We start from the raw sequence: 17,035 nt of genomic DNA on the forward strand, positions 1-17,035 counted from the left end.
AACAGAAGGGGGATGAACCATGATGGGTGATGGGAAGAGAGCTGCCATCACCAACCATGCTGCAGGAGGAGAAGGGATAGGGAGCAGCACGAGATAAGATACCGGGGTTGGAGTGTTAGGGAACATAGTAATTTCAAAAAATTTCCTACGCACATGCAAGATCATGGTGATGCATAGCAACGAGAGGGGAGAGTGTTGTCCACGTACCCTTGTAGACCGAAAGCGGAAGCGTTAGATGAACGCGGTTGATGTAGTCGTACGTCTTCACGGCCCGACCGATCAAGCACCGAAACTACGGCACCTCCGAGTTCTAGCACACATTCAACTCGATGACGTCCCCCGAACACCGATCCAGCCGAGTGTCGAGGGAGAGTTCCGTCAGCACGACGGCGTGGTGACGATCTTGATGTTCTACCGTAGCAGGGCTTCGCCTAAGCACCGCTACAATATTATCGAGGATTATGGTGGAGGGGGGCACCGCACACGGCTAAGAGATCAAGAGATCAATTGTTGTCGTGCCTAGAGGTGCCCCCTACCCCCGTATATAAAGGATTAAGGGGGGGGAGGGGCGGCCGGCCTAGGAGGGGGCGTGCCAAGGGGAGTCCTACTCCCACCGGGAGTAGGACTCTCTCCTTCCTTGTTGGAGTAGGAGAAGGGGAAAGGGGGGAGAGGAAGAAGGAAAAGGGGGCTGCCCCCTTGTCCAATTCGGACCAGAGGGGGGGGGGCGCAGGCCTCCTTCCTTTTGGTCTCTCTCCTCTATTCCCGTATGGCCCAATAAGGCCCATATACTTCCCAGCGAATTCCCGTAACTCTCCGGTACTCCGAAAAATACCCGAATCACTCGGAACCTTTCCGAAGTCCGACTATAGTCGTCCAATATATCGATCTTTACGTCTCGACCATTTCCCCGATCTCATCTGAGACTCCGAACTCCTTCGGTACATCAAAACACATAAACTCAAAATATGACTGTCATCGAAACCTTAAGAGTGTACGAGTTCGAGAACAATGTAGACATGACCGAAACACGTTTCCGGTCAATAACCAATAGCGGAACCTCGATGCTCATATTGGCTCCCACATATTCTACGAAGATCTTTATCGGTCAAACCGCATAACAACATACGTTGTTCCCTTTGTCATCGGTATGTTATTTGCCCGAGATTCGATCGTCGGTATCTCAATACCTAGTTCAATCTCGTTACCGGCAAGTCTCTTTACTCGTTCGTAATACATCATCCCGCAACTAACTAATTAGTTGCAATGCTTGCAAGGCTTATAGTGATGTGCATTACCGAGTGGGCCCAGAGATACCTCTCCAACAATCGGAGTGACAAATCCTAATCTCGAAATACGCCAACCCAACATGTACCTTCGGAGACACCTGTATAGCTCCTTTATAATCACCCAGTTACGTTGTGACGTTTGGTAGCACACAAAGTGTTCCTCCGGTAAACGGGAGTTGCATAATCTCATAGTCATAGGAACATGTATAAGTCATGAAGAAAGCAATAGCAACATACTAAATGATCAGGTGCTAAGCTAACGGAATGGGTCAAGTCAATCACATCTTCTCCTAATGATGTGATCCCGTTAATCAAATGACAACTCTTTTGTCCATGGCTAGGAAACATAACCATCTTTAATAAACGAGCTAGTCAAGTAGAGGCATACTAGTGACACTATGTTTGTCTATGTATTCACACATGTATTATGTTTCCGGTTAATACAATTCTAGCATGAATAATGAACATTTATCATGATATAAGGAAATAAATAATAACTTTATTATTGCCTCTAGGGCATATTTCCTTCAGTCTCCCACTTGCACTAGAGTCAATAATCTAGTTCACATCAGCATGTGATTCAACACCAATATTCACATCTGTATGTGATTAATACCCATAATTCACATCGTCATGTGATCAACACCCAAAGGGTTTACTAGAGTCAATAATCTAGTTTACATCGCTATGTGATTAACACCCAAAGTGTACTAAGGTATGATCATGTTTTGCTTGTGAGAGAAGTTTAGTCAATGGGTCTGTCACATTCAGAGCCGTATGTATTTTGCAAATATTCTATGTCTATAATGCTCTGCACAGAGCTACTCTAGCAAATTGCTCCCACTTTCAATATGTATCCAGATTGAGACTTAGAGTCATCCGGATCAGTGCCAAAACTTGTATCGACGTAACCCTTTACGATGAACCTTTTGTCACCTCCATAATTGAGAAACATATCCTTATTCCACTAAGAATAATTTTGACCAATGTCCAGTGATCTACTCCTAGATCACTATTGTATTCCATTTGCCAAACCAGGGCAGAGTATACAATAGGTCCGGTCCATAGCATGGCATACTTTTATAGAACCTATGACTGATGCATAGGGAATGACATTCAGTCTCTTTCTATTTTCTGTCGTGGTCGGGATTTGAGTCTTACACAATTTCATACCTTTGCAACACAGGCAAGAACTCTTTCTTTGACTGTTCCATTTTGAACTACTTCAAAATCTTGTCAAGGTATGTACTCATTGAAAATCTTATCAAGCGTCTTGATCTATCTTAATAGATCTTGATGCTCAATATGTAAGTAGCTTTACTGAGGTCTTTCTTTTAAAGAACTCCTTTCAAACACTTCTTTATGCTTTCCACAAAAATTCTACATCATTTCTGATCAACAATATGTCACTCACATATACTTATCAGAAAGGCTGTAGTGCTCGCACTCACTTCATTGTAAATGCAGGCCTTTCCAAAAGTCTGCATAAAACCATATGCTTTGATCAACTCATCAAAGCGTATATTCCAACTCCGAGATGCTTGCGCCAGTCCATTGATGGATTGCTGGAGCTTGCACACTTTGTTAGCACCTTTAGGATTGACAAAACCTTATGGTTGCATCATATACAACTCTTCTTTAATAAATCCATTAAGGAATGCAGTTTTGACATCCATTTGCCAGATTTCATAAAATGTGGCAATTGCTAACATGATTCGGACAAACTTAAGCATCATTACGAGCGAGAAAATCTCATCGTATTCAACATCTTGAACTTGTTGAAAACCTTTCGCAACAAGTCGAGCTTTGTAGATAGTAACACTTCTATCAGCGTCCGTCTTCCTCTTGAAGATCCATTTATTTTCTATGGCTTGCCGATCATCGGGAAAGACAACCAAAGTCCACACTTTGTTCTCATACATGGATCCCATCTCAGATTTCATGGCCTCAAGTCATTTCGCGGAATCTAGGCTCATCATCGCTTCCTCATAGTTCATAGGTTCATCATGGTCTAGTAACATGACTTCCAGAACAGGATTACCGTACCATTTTGGTGCGGATCTTACTCTAGAAGACCTACGAGGTTTTGCAGTAACTTGATCTGAAGTTTCGTGATCATCATCATTAGCTTCCTCATTAATTGGTGTAGGAATCACTGGAACTGATTTCTGTGATGAACTACTTTCCAATTCGGGAGAAGGTACAATTGCCTCACCAAGTTCTACTTTCCTCCCACTCACTTCTTTCGAGAGAAACTCCTTCTCTAGAAAGGATCCATCTTAGCAACGAATATCTTGCCTTCGGATCTGCGATAGAAGGTGTACCCAACAGTTTCCTTTGGGTATTCTATGAAGATGCACTTCTCCGATTTAGGTTCGAGCTTATCAGGTTGAAACTTTTTCACATAAGCATCGCAGCCCCAAACTTTAAGAAACGACAACTTTGGTTTCTTGCCAAACCACAGTTCATAAGGCGTTGTCTCAATGGATTTTGATGGTGCCCTATTTAAAGTGAATGCAGCTGTCTCTAATGCAGAACCCCAAAACGATAGTGGTAAATCGGTAAAATACATCATAGATTGCACCATATCAAATAAAGTGCGGTTACGACGTTCGGACACACCATAACGTTGTGGTGTTCTAGGTGGCGTGAGCTGTGCAACTATTCCACATTGTTTTAATTGAAGACCAAACTCGTAACTCAAATATTCATCTCCACGATCAGATCGCAGAAACTTTATTTTCTTGTTACGATGATTCTCCACTTCATTCTGAAATTCTTTGAACTTTTCAAATGTTTCAGACTTTGTGTTTCATTAAGTAGATATACTCATATCTGCTCAAATCATCTTGTGAAGGTCTGGAAATAACGATACCCGCCACGAGCATCAATACTCATTGGATCGCATACATCGGTATGTATTATTTCCAACAAGTCAGTAGCTCGTTCCATTGTTCCAGGGAACGAAGTTTTATTCATCTTACCCAAAAGGCACAGTTCGCAAGCATCAAATGATTCATAACCAAGTGATTCCAAAATTCCATCTTAATGGAGTTTCTTCATGCACTTTACATCAATATGACCCAAACGGCAGTGCCACAAATAAGTTGCACTATCATTATCAACTTTGCATCTTTTGGCATCAATACTAAGAATATGTGTATCACTATGATAGAGATCCAACAAACTATTTTCATTGGGTGTATGACCATCGAAGGTTTTATTCATGTAAACAGAACAACAATTATTTTCTTGACTTTAAATGAATAACCGTATTGCAATAAACATGATCAAATCATATTTATGCTCAATGCAAATGCTAAATAACATTTATTTAGGTTTAACACTAATCCCGAAAGTATAGGGTGTGTGCGATGATGATCATATCAATCTTGGAACCACTTCCAACACACATCGTCACTTCACCCTCAACTAGTCTCTGTTTATTCTATAACTCTTGTTTCGAGTTACTAATATTAGCAACCGAACAAGTATCAAATACTCAGGGGCTACTATAAACACTAGTAAGGTACACATCAATAACATGTATACCAAATATACCCTTGTTCACTTTGCCATCCTACTTATCCACCAAATATTCAGGGTGTTTCCGCTTCTAGTGAACATTTCCTTTGCAGTAGAAGCACTCAGTTTCAGGCTTTGGTCCAGCTTTGGGCTTCTTCACGGGAGTGACAACTTGCTTGCCATTCTACTTGAAGTTCCCTTTCTTTTCCTTTTGCCCTTTTCTTGAAACTAGTGATCTTGTTTAATCATCAACACTTGATGTTTTTTCTTGATTTCTACCTTCGTTGATTTCAGCATCACGAAGAGCTCAGGAATAGTTTTCGTCATCCCTTGCATACTATAGTTCATCACGAAGTTCTAGTAACTTAGTGATGGTGACTAGAGAACTCTGTCAATCACTATCTTATCTGGAAGATTAACTCCCACTTGATTCAAGTGATTGTAGTACTCAGACAATCTAAGCACTTGCTCACTAGTTGAGAAATTCTCCTCCATCTTTTAGGCGAAGTATTTGTCAGAGGTCTCATACCTCTTGACACGGGCATGAGTCGGAAATACTAATTTCATCTCATGGAACATCTCATATGTTCCGTGATGTTTCAAAAATGTTTTTGTCATCCCGGTTCTAAGCCATAAAGCATGGTGCACAAAACTATCAAGTAGTCATCATACTGAGCTAGGCAAGCGTTCATAACGTCTGCATCTGCTCCTGCAATAGGTCTGTCACCTAGCGGTGCATCAAGGACATAATTCTTCTGTGCAGCAATGAGGATAAACCTCAGATCACGGACCAAGTCCGCATCATTGCTACTATCATCTTTCAACATAGTTTTCTCTAGGAACACATATAAAAACATAGGGAAGCAACAACGCGAGCTATTGATCTACAACATAATTTGCAAAATACTACCAGGACTAAGTTCATGATAAATTAAAGTTCAATTAATCATATTACTTTAAGAACTCCCACTTAGATAGACATCCCTCTAGTCATCTAAGCGATCACGTGATCCAAATCAACTAAACCATGTCCGATCATCACGTGAGATGGAGTAGTTTTCAATGGTGAACATCACTATCTTGATCATATCTACTATATGATTCACGTTCGACCTTTTGGTCTCCGTGTTCCGAGGCCATATCTGTATATGCTAGGCACGTCAAGTTTAACCTGAGTATTCCGCGTGTGCAACTGTTTTGCACCCATTGTATTTGAACGTAGAGCCTATCACACCCAATCATCACGTGGTGTCTCGGCATGAAGAACTTTCGCAACGGTGCATACTCAGGGAGAACACTTATTGATAATTAGTGAGAGATCATCTTAAAATGCGATCGTCAAACAAAATAGAATAAGATGTATAAAAGATAAACATCACATGCAATCAAAATATGTGACATGATATGGCCATCATCATCTTGTTCCTTTGATCTCCATGTCCAAAGCATCGTCATGATCTCAATCGTTACCGGCATGACACCATGATCTTCATCATCTTGATCTATATCAATGTGTCGTCACATGGTCGTCTCGTCAACTATTTCTCTAGCAACTATTGCTATCGCATAGCGATAAAGTAAAGCAATTATTTGGCGCTTGCATCTTATGCAACCAAGAGACAACCATAGGGCTCCTGCCAGTTGCCGATAACTTCAGTTACAAAACATGATCATCTAATACAATAAAATATAGCATCACGTCTTGACCATATCACATCACATCATGCCCTGCAAAAACAAGTTAGACGTCCTCTACTTTGTTGTTGCAAATTTTACGTGGCTTCTATGGGCTTAGCAAGAACCGTTCTTACCTACGCATCAAAACCATAATGATAGTTTGTCAAGTTGGTGCTGTTTTAACCTTCGCAAGGACCGGGCGTAGCCACACTCGGTTCAACTAAAGTGAGAGAGACAGACACCCGCCGGTCACCTTTAAGCAACTAGTGCTCGTGGCGGTGAAACCAGTCTCGCGTAAGCGTACGCGTAATGTCGGTCCGGGCCGCTTCATCTCACAATACCGCTGAACCAAAGTATGACATGCTGGTAAGCAGTATGACTTATATCGCCCACAACTCACTTGTGTTCTACTCGTGCATATGACATCTACGCATAAAACCTGGCTCGGATGCCACTGTTAGGGAACATAGTAATTTCAAAAAAATTCCTACGCACACGCAAGATCATGGTGATGCATAGCAACGAGAGGGGAGAGTGTTGTCCACGTACCCTTGTAGACCGAAAGCGGAAGCGTTAGAACAACGCGGTTGATGTAGTCGTACGTCTTCACGGCCCGACCGATCAAGCACTGAAACTACGGCACCTCTGAGTTCTAGGACACGTTCAGCTCGATGACGTCCCTCGAACTCTGATCCAGCCGAGTGTCGAGGGAGAGTTCTGTCAGCACGACGGCGTGGTGATGATCTTGATGTTCTACCGTCGCAGGGCTTCGCCTAAGCACCGCTACAATATTATCGAGGATTATGGTGGAGGGGGGCACTGCACACGGCTAAGAGATCAAGAGATCAATTATTCTTGTGCCTAGAGGTGCCCCCCTGCCCCCGTATATAAAGGAGTAAGGGGGGAGGGGGCGGCCAGCCTAGGGGGCGTGCCAAGGGGAGTCCTACTCCCACCGGGAGTAGGACTCCCTCCTTCCTTGTTGGAGTAGGAGAAGGGGAAAGAGGGGGAGAGGAAGAAGGAAAAGGGGGCTGCCCCCCTTGTCCAATTCGGACCAGAGGGGGGCGCAGGCCTCGTTCCTTTTGGTCTCTCTCCTCTATTCCAGTATGGCCCAATAAGGCCCATATACTTCCCGGCGAATTCCCGTAACTCTCCGGTACTCCGAAAAATACCCGAATCACTCGGAATCTTTCCGAAGTCCAAATATAGTCATCCAATATATCGATCTTTACGTCTCGACCATTTCGAGACTCCTGGTCATGTCCCCGGTCTCATCCGGGACTCCTAACTCCTTAGGTACATCAAAACACATAAACTCATAATATAACTATCATCGAAACCTTAAGCGTGCGGACCCTACGGGTTCGAGAACAATGTAGACATGACCGAAACACGTTTTCGGTCAATAACCAATAGCGGAACCTGGATGCTCATATTGGCTCCCACATATTCTATGAAGATCTTTATCGGTCAAACCGCATAACAACATACGATATTCCCTTTGTCATCGGTATGTTATTTTCCCGAGATTCGATCGTCGGTATCTCAATACCTAGTTCAATCTCGTTACCGGCAAGTCTCTTTACTCGTTCCGTAATACATCATCCCGTAACTAACTAATTAGTTGCAATGCTTGCAAGGCTTATAGTGATGTGCATTACCGAGTGGGCCCAAAGATACCTCTCCGACAATCGGAGTGACAAATCCTAATCTCGAAATACGCCAACCCAACATATACCTTCGGAGACACCTGTAGAGCTCCTTTATAATCACCCAATTACGGTGTGACGTTTGGTAGCACACAAAGTGTTCCTCCGGTAAACGGGAGTTGCATTATCTCATAGTCATAGGAACATGTATAAGTCATGAAGAAAGCAATAGCAACATACTAAACGATCAAGTGTTAAGCTAACGGAATGGGTCAAGTCAATCACATCATTCTTCTAATGATGTGATCCCGTTAGTCAAATGACAACTCTTTTGTCCATGGCTAGGAAACATAACCATCTTTGATAAACGAGCTAGTCAAGTAGAGGCATACTAGTGACACTATGTTTGTCTATGTATTCACACATGTATTATGTTTCCGGTTAATACAATTCTAGCATGAATAATAAACATTTATCATGATATAAGGAAATAAATAATAACTTTATTATTGCCTCTAGGGCATATTTCCTTCATGGAGGCCATGTGAGCAACGGCGCCGGTGTCCATGTATCAATCGCCGCCTCCGTTGTAGGCGCTCGGCGAGGGGGTAGCATGAAGGGTGGAGAGAAGCGCCGGGTCGTAGACCGGAGGGGCGCCACCATATGCACCATAGCCCGACGCACCGCCATATGCCGAGGGACCACCATAGGCCGCGACAGGGACTGGTGCGGTCAGTAGCGCCTGAGGGGTGCTCGGGCGTGGCCCGAGAATGCCCGGAGCTGGTGGGCGGGGGACGGGCATGGAGTAGGCATGCACTACTCCCGTCCATGGGTTATACCCCGAGAGCCAAGGCGGGGGAGGTGCAGCCGCCGCGGGCGCAGGAGGGTGCGGCATCATGTTGGAGTTGTGGCCCCGGCCCCCGCGACCCTTCTGCTTGCGGCCGCCGGAGGGCGCAGGCGCGGGTGGCGGGGCGGGAGCGGGAGCGCGCAGCCCCGGCTGGGTTGGGGAAGAGCCGTGGCCGGCGGCAAGGCCGGCGTGGTGAGCGGCGTGGGTCGCCTGCCGAGCGGTGTGACGGAGACGCTTTTCCTCCATGCGAAGGTATGTGACCGCCTTCGCGTACGTCGGTGTGATGAGGGAGAGGTTGGCAGCGGACTGGCCAAGGTCGGGGTGGAGGCCGCGGAGGAGGTTGGTGAGGAGGACCGAGTCGTCGATGGTCATGCCGACGTCGCGTAGCTCATCGGCGAGAACCTTCAGCCGCGTGCAGTACTTATCGATCGAAAGATCGTTTTGCTGCATAGTGAAGAACTCCCCTTGAAGAAAGACACGGCATTGCAGTTGATTGTCGAGGAAGAGATGGTGAGGAAGAGCCACTTGACGATGTAGGCGTCCACAGCGAGCCATTCGTCATTGTCCTTCATGTCGCGGATGTCAATGCTCCCGTCAACATACTCGATGAGACGGTAAGAGCGGAACAACAGCGCGAAGTATGTGCGCCATGCGTTGTAGGACGGCGAGTCAAGGTCGAGGATGACAGGTACGTGGTCCTTGATGTGAATCTCGTTGAGGCGATCGGAGGTGAACATGGCACCGGAGAAGGAGCCGGCGTCGGATGCTTCAGCCTTGGCCATGGAGACGGCGGGTGGTTAGGGTTTTGGGTGGTGGTGAGAGGAGGAGGGAGCGGTGGCTGCGATGGGTGTGGGGAACAAGGCGGCGGCGGCTACAGAGGAAAGAGAGTAGCGGCGGCGACCCTTAGGCTTTCGGGAGAGGGGTAGTGGAGGCAGGGGAAGAAGAGAAGCGGCGGCGACGGCGGCTACGGGAGAGGTGGCGGCGGCGGCGGCTTGAGGCGTGGGAGGGAGGAGGCGGCGGCGGTGGCTACGGGAGGAGTAGCGACGGCGGCGGCAGTAGGGTTTAGGAGTTGGCGCGGCGGCTTAAGGGTGCGGAAGCGACAGAAGATCGCGGTAAAACTGATACCATGTAGAGAGGATATTTGGTGCAACTCATTGTATTCCATGGAGTAGGTTACATTATATACACAGGATGTCTTGCGTGACAAGGTAACTAGTCCTACCATATCTCTAGGAGTTAGCTATACAAGGCTAGAGAAGATAAGACTAGAGGTACAAGATATGTCACGTTCAACATGGCCTAAGCAGGTTATTCTGGGCCTGGACCATGCTCAAGATCTCCGCGATCTCATGTTGGCTGAAATTGCTCTCAAACAGTTCCTGAGGTTTAAGATCCTTGGACTGGCTGCCATCACAAGGTCAAGAATTAGATAGAGTTCAAGAATCCAATGGCTCAAGACAGGAGATGCCAACTCAAAACTCTTTCACCTTAAAGCCAATGGTCGTCATGGCAGAAATTTCATCCCTCTCATTCAATCTGATGTTGGGCAGTGGGCACTTCACCACTGAGATGGATAAGCACCGGGAGATCCTAGATCATCCTAAAGCCTCTATGGGCATGGTAGTGCCCTGTTCCAGAACCATCAATTCGGAAGCTCTCAACATACCGAAACACGATCTTTCTCTTCTAGATCTACCGGTTTTTTTTTTGAATTAATAGATCTACCGTTTTCCGAGGAGGAACTCAAGGGCTGCACTTTTTGAACTTCCGATGGGGAAGGCATCGGGTCCAGATGGCAGCTCCATCACTTCTTTTGGCAAGTGCTTGTTGCTGATCAATGATGACCTGCTAAAGATGATCAATCAAGCCTATAGTCTTGAGGGAGAAGGTGACATCTTCTTAATTCTGCACATATTACTTTGCTCCCCAAGTCAGATGAAGCGTGCAGGGTAAAAGATTTCAGGCCCATCAGTTTAATACACAACATTGCCAAGATTCTTTGCAAACCATTGGCAATTTGGCTTGCCCCTTGTTTCCACACCATAGTCTCAAACTGTCAAAGCGCATTAATTAAGCAAAAAGCATCCATGACAATTTCATCTATGCCAGAAATGCGGTTAAAAATTGGCACACCAAGAAGCAGCCGTGCTTGTTCCTCAAGCTAGATATTGCTAGGGCTTTTGAATGGGTTTCTTGGGAATACATGCTCAATCTAATGGAAAGGATGGGTTTTAGTCAGCAGTGGGGGAACATAATCTTGTTGATTTGGAGCAGTTTGTCTTCTTGGATCCTTGTCAGTGGCAGTCTGGGAGAGCCTTTGATGCATCGTTGAGGCCTATGTCAGGGAGACCCACTTTCTCGAATGCTATTCACCATTACGATCACGCCGCTCCAACAGGCAGATCGTGCCTGGGCGCTGTCCACGGTCAATCTCCCACTGGCTAAACTTAGGATCATCCTTTATGCAAACAATGTGGCTCCGTTTGGTAACCCTACCACCTATATCTGCCAACTCTATGAGATCCTTGGTCTGTTTGGGGAAGCTTCTGGACTGAAAGCTAATCTTCAAAAGAGTGCCTTCTACCCAATCAGATGCACGGTGGCTTTGTTGAAAAAAGATGCACGGTGGCTGAAATCCAAAACATTTTTTTTCTGATCTTCCGGTTCAGGTGCAACAGTTTCCTTGCAAATACTTGGCACTGCCACTTCACTTCAAACATATCTCCAAGTCTGACCTGCAGCTATTGGTCGGTAAGATTTCAGGTAGGCTTTGAAGATGGCGAGGGAAGCTTCTGAACTCAATGGCTCGCTTAATTCTTGTTGATTCGGTCCTCTTAGCTATGCCAATCTTCACGTTCACTGTGTTCCATCTAGGTGCATGGGCTATCAAGATGGACAAAATCAGAAGATATTTCTTATGGAAATATAAAGGCGATACTGACCATAGGGTTTGTTTGGCCAGCTGGAAGAATATGTGTTGGCCAAAGGAACTTGGGGGTTTTGGGCAACATGAACTTGACAATGTATGTTCAGCAAGGAGCTGTATCTTTTTTTTTTTTGAGGATCAACCCAGCCACAACCTATAAACCAATCATAGAGCTAGAACTATTACAATCCTCCATGAGGATACTCTTTAACGAAGGAGGGACGTCGCCTAGCTTGAAGTAGTTTCCTTGTCTTCTTGCAAGAGCGGCGAGCTCATGCGCCATCTTGTTGCTGGGTCTTGTGACTCTGAAGGACACCTCCTTGAAAGCCTCCCAGAGGAACCAGATATCTGTAACAAGGGGAAATAGCGCCGAGTGGTTTGTCGCCCTATTGTTCAGGAGTGTGATGATTGATGCACAATCTGATTCCGCACACACCGGCCCCTGTAGTACTTGCTTAGAACAGAGAGCCCGTGCAAAACGGCTGATATTTCTGCTTCTTCCGAGTCCTTGCATGCCTGCAGACGCTGTCCACAAGCCAAGGTGCTGTATCTTTGATGGAATTAGCTTCAATGGAAAGATAAGTTTCAGCCTTACGCTGCCGGAGGAAGATCTTGTGTCAACAAATTACTGTTGTTGGCACATTTGGAAAGAGAGGTGCAGAAGGATCTTCCAGCAACATAGTATCTCCGAAGATGAGCTCACGTACAGGATCTTAGAGGACGTTCATCTGCTGCATTTCAAGTTTAGTAATGGAGTCATTGAAGATCAGCAGCCTGTGGCTGCTGGTTCAGAGCCCGACTTTCAGGAGTAGTCAGCTTAGTAGCCTTTATTTTCCCCCTTTTCTCTGTTTCTCTGAGATCCTTGCAGATTGTCTCTGCAAGCTCATGAATAGGCAGACTGCCATTTTCCCTAAAGAAAGAGACAACAACAATTGCATCTATGAATGCAACTATATGTTGCACATGACATGGAGCAATGTTCCGACAATTGAAGATGTAAGCATTAGGTTTGGCGGTTTCTTCTAAAAGAAAAGTCGTCCGTCATTTTTAACTTGGGTCTTTTTGCAGGCTTTCCAGATATTGGTGGTGGTCTTATAACACTGTCCACCAGCCACACAAGGCCAGTGTGCAGAATTCGTTCATCCTCTACCTCAGGCAGCAGCAAGCAATTCAAGACCCTGAGGCTCCATATTAGGATTTGTTTTTTTTTTTGCCTTCTTCAAGTATTTGTTCTCCTCTAATTTATGATGAAAATATAAACTTGTTGTTCTTGAAGGGGCACTGAAGAGAGAGATTTGTCATCAATACATTCTGGATATGTTCTGACTCCTTTCAGAATGTCGACTTCTGCACTCCTCTAATATATTTTTTCTTTCTTCCTGTGCTGCTGTCTATAGTTTGTCAGCAATAAGTGAGTTTTCTTTCTTCCTGTGTTGCTGTCTATAGTTTGTCAGTAATAAGTGAGGCTGTATGTTTTCTGGTCAATTGGCATTGTCGTAGCTCACACTTCGTGTGAATGTGTTGGACTTGAAGAGTGGTAGATGTTTAGGCATAGTACATTGTCATTTTCTGTCAAATTAAAAACACAATAATGTTTGTTAACAATCTGAAAGAACAATAAGGTGTAGATTTTAACATGGGAATTTCACCATGTTACAAAATATGCGAACATAGCTAGTATGAAAACAATCTCTCGACACATGAAAGTTCTTTATTCATGCAAATGAATCCTCAATAAAATAAAATGCTCTGCTTTGTAGTAGACCACAGGGGAAATCTAAAGTCATGCGCTAGTTGTACATGTCAAGATATCTGATGAACGAATGTTTATGAATCATCACGGGTATCTTTTGTAAGAGCATCTTGCTAAGAAAGCTGTGTTTGTTTCTGCAAGACTATTGACAACATACTGATTTGAGAAGATAAAATTCAAACAGTATTAGTTGCAACACAACAATCTGAATAATTGCAACTACACTATCTAAGACACTCTGCACTGCAAAATTTACATGGGGCGAGTGCTAGGGTTCGCGTCTTTAATAGGCGAGCAAACGTAGCGGCGACGGTACCATCCTTATTGGGCTGGGATTCGGTGTACGGGACGAGGCCGCTTTCTCGTTCGGCCAAATGGGCCAAGGCCCAGGTCCATCTAGGGGAGAAAACAGAAGGAGCGATTAACGCACCAGTTATGCGCAGACATAGCGGCCAGCCCAGGAGAAAAAGGTAGTCCCACTCGTACAGCAGAAAAAAGCGAAATTCTTGATTAAATCGGGAGAAATCAGGAATCGATCCCTGCCAGCAAAATTAAAACATTTTAGGTAACAACCAATAGGATGATGCCTCTTAGTTGTCCATTGTGAGGAAAAACTCTATTTGACCCTGCTTTTAATACAACATTAGCATGTATGTAGGATTAATATACACCCATTTTGTTATGCATATTATTTTATGATATAAATAAAAAACGAATTCACAACAAAATAAAAGTGAACTTGGAAGAAAGTTCATTAATTTGAAATGGTTAGTACAAAGTGGAAAAAGTTCATTGAATTTTGGAAATGTTCACATATTTTAGAAAAGATTCATCGGTTTTTGATAAACAAGTTCATCAATTTCAAAAAATCATCGATTTTGAAAAAAGTTTATCGATTAAAAAAACGTTTGTTCCATCTGAAGAACCTTCATCAATATGAAAACAACTTCATCAAACTTGAGAAAGGTTCATGAATTAAAAAAAAGGACGCGTCTAGGGGGCGGTCGGCTGCCCACTAGTGCGATCGAGCGGCCAGCCCAAAAAGGTAAGCCCTGTCCCCCCGCGGTATAGAAAAGGAAGGGGACATGCTGCCACCAAACCCAATCAAGCGGCCCGCACCCCACACTCCCAGCGCCTTCCACGCCTACTCGCCCCCACGCCCCAGCGTACATACGCAGCGTCTCCACGCCCCACGTACCTACCCAGCGCCTCCCACGCCCCACGCTCCCTTCTTCTTCTCCACGAAAGAAGGGGATCCAAGGCCTTCCTTCCTCCTCCTACACAGCCGCCATGGGAGTCCCAAAGTAGAAGAAGGAGCTGCTTCAAAAAAGAAGATCTAAGGGCAGGGTGGTCAGAGCCATACCAGGCAGTAACATCAAGTAGGTAAGCCCCCTCTGCCCCTCTTCACTTTCCCCTTTCTTCTACTGCATATATGTAGGGATATGTAAACCCCCTTCTCCATGAATCTAGAACAAATCCATGGAGAAGCTGCTTCAAAAAAGAGGTGAATCTGGCACATCACACCAGCCTACTTGATGTTACTGCTGGATGTGTTAAACAAGCCAAAAACTACTTGATGCATGCAAAACAAGTTTCTCCCACCTGGATGTGTTAAACAAGCCACCTAAAAACCAGTTCTCTGGCCAATTAAAACATGATTAAAGTCAACTCAACAAGCATTGTAGCCAAAAACTAAACATGCATTCTACCAACTTATAATTATTGTTTGCAAATGAACAAATTGACTGTCCAATAGATATGTGCAACGACAAATTCATAAATGTGCAACTGAACATGTATCCCAGCCAACTGAACCTATATTTTGGCAACTCGACATGCATGCTAGCCAAAACTAAAACATGCATTGTACCCCACGTGTATTTGGCATGCATGCTAGCCAAAACTGTAGTATATGTGCAAATAAAAACATGTTTTTTGGCCAACTAAAACATGCATGTTGGCCAAAACCGAGAAAATGTATACTGGCCAACTGAGACATCTAATCTAGCCAACTAAATACATTAACTGTCCAACTAAACATGCATGTTGGCCAAAAACTGAAATAAATGCAACCTGGCCAACTGAGACATCTATTCTAGCCAACTAAAAACATTGAATGTCCAACTGAATATGTATGCTGGCCAAGTAGAAAAATGCATCATGGCAATTGAGACGTCTATTCTAGCGAAAGCAGAAATCTGTAGTGTGACAGCAAAAATACAAGAACTTTTGTCCATGGCTAATGAAGCCACAAACCATATTAACATATTCACGCATATAATCTTGTCCCACACATATATTCTGGTCCCACACCTACTGCAAAGCTATAGTGTAAAAATATGTTCAATATACCGGAGCTAAAAACATAACGGCGATGAAAATATATAACTATAATCTGTCCTCCAATTCTTATTTCTTCTTTCACCTGGATTTTCCGTCTCAAATGTAACATCAAATTATGTGCAAAAAAATCTGAAACAACTCATCGCCAACACAGAAAACCTACATATCATTGCAACAAAACAAAGGAAAAAAATCAGAAAACTCTGTAGTAAAAAGTAGTCATGCTCTTGCCAGCTATTTACTGCAAACTGTGCAACTAACATAACAACTTCGTGCAAACAAAAAAATTCATAACTGTTATAATAAAGATTATGCTATAGTCATGTTGTTTTTAGAACTAATATTATCACAAAATGGTGTGCAACTGCATATTTACTAAGTTTTTAGGTTGTTTGAAATACTCTTTTCTGTGGTTACCAACAGATGAAATCAATTTCTACTTTTTTATATGCGCAGGGAGTGTGTGGCAGCATCCAAAAAAAGGAAAAAAATGTTTGATCTCAATGAGTTGCCTCCTGATCTCAATGAGCTTCCTCATGATACGGATCAGCAGCAACCCAGCATACAACAAGGAAAATGGACAGAAAATGGTTGATCTGTTTACTACATGCAGGCAAGTCATGATGGTAACCCTATGGGCCATGACAATGTGACAGGCCAGTCATCAGACCGTGGTGCCCCTGTAGTCACTACTAGGAAAAGGGCTATAGATGAAATGGATACTAATGGCGCACCTGACATGTGGTGCGCCACTACTATATAGCAGTGGTGCACCATGTGCTTGTGCGCCATTAGTGTGGAAGACACTAATGGCACACCAGACACATGGTGCGCCACTAGTAACATTTTTTTTCCAAACATATTAATGGCGCACCCAAGCACAGTGCGCCATTACTAGTTCTAACTAGTAATGGAGCACCAGCCACACAGTGCGCCACTACTGTAGTTTTTTTATTCTTTTTTTGTAAAACTACTAATGACGCATCGTGGAACTAGTAATGGCGCACTATGCCACGGTGCGCCATTAGTATA

At 44.2% G+C, this 17,035-nt stretch overlaps 2 pseudogenes; one reads left to right on the forward strand and one right to left on the reverse strand.

The window, feature by feature from the left end:
• Positions 1 to 10,478: 10,478 nt before the first annotated feature.
• Positions 10,479 to 17,035, forward strand: part of LOC119284078 — a 38,431-nt pseudogene continuing 31,874 nt past the window's right edge.
• LOC119288471 overlaps positions 16,636 to 17,035 on the reverse strand; it is a 1,803-nt pseudogene continuing 1,403 nt past the window's right edge.

The sequence above is a fragment of the Triticum dicoccoides genome, chromosome 4A (assembly GCF_002162155.2).
Source record: "Triticum dicoccoides isolate Atlit2015 ecotype Zavitan chromosome 4A, WEW_v2.0, whole genome shotgun sequence".
Classification (NCBI taxonomy): Eukaryota; Viridiplantae; Streptophyta; class Magnoliopsida; order Poales; family Poaceae; genus Triticum; species Triticum dicoccoides.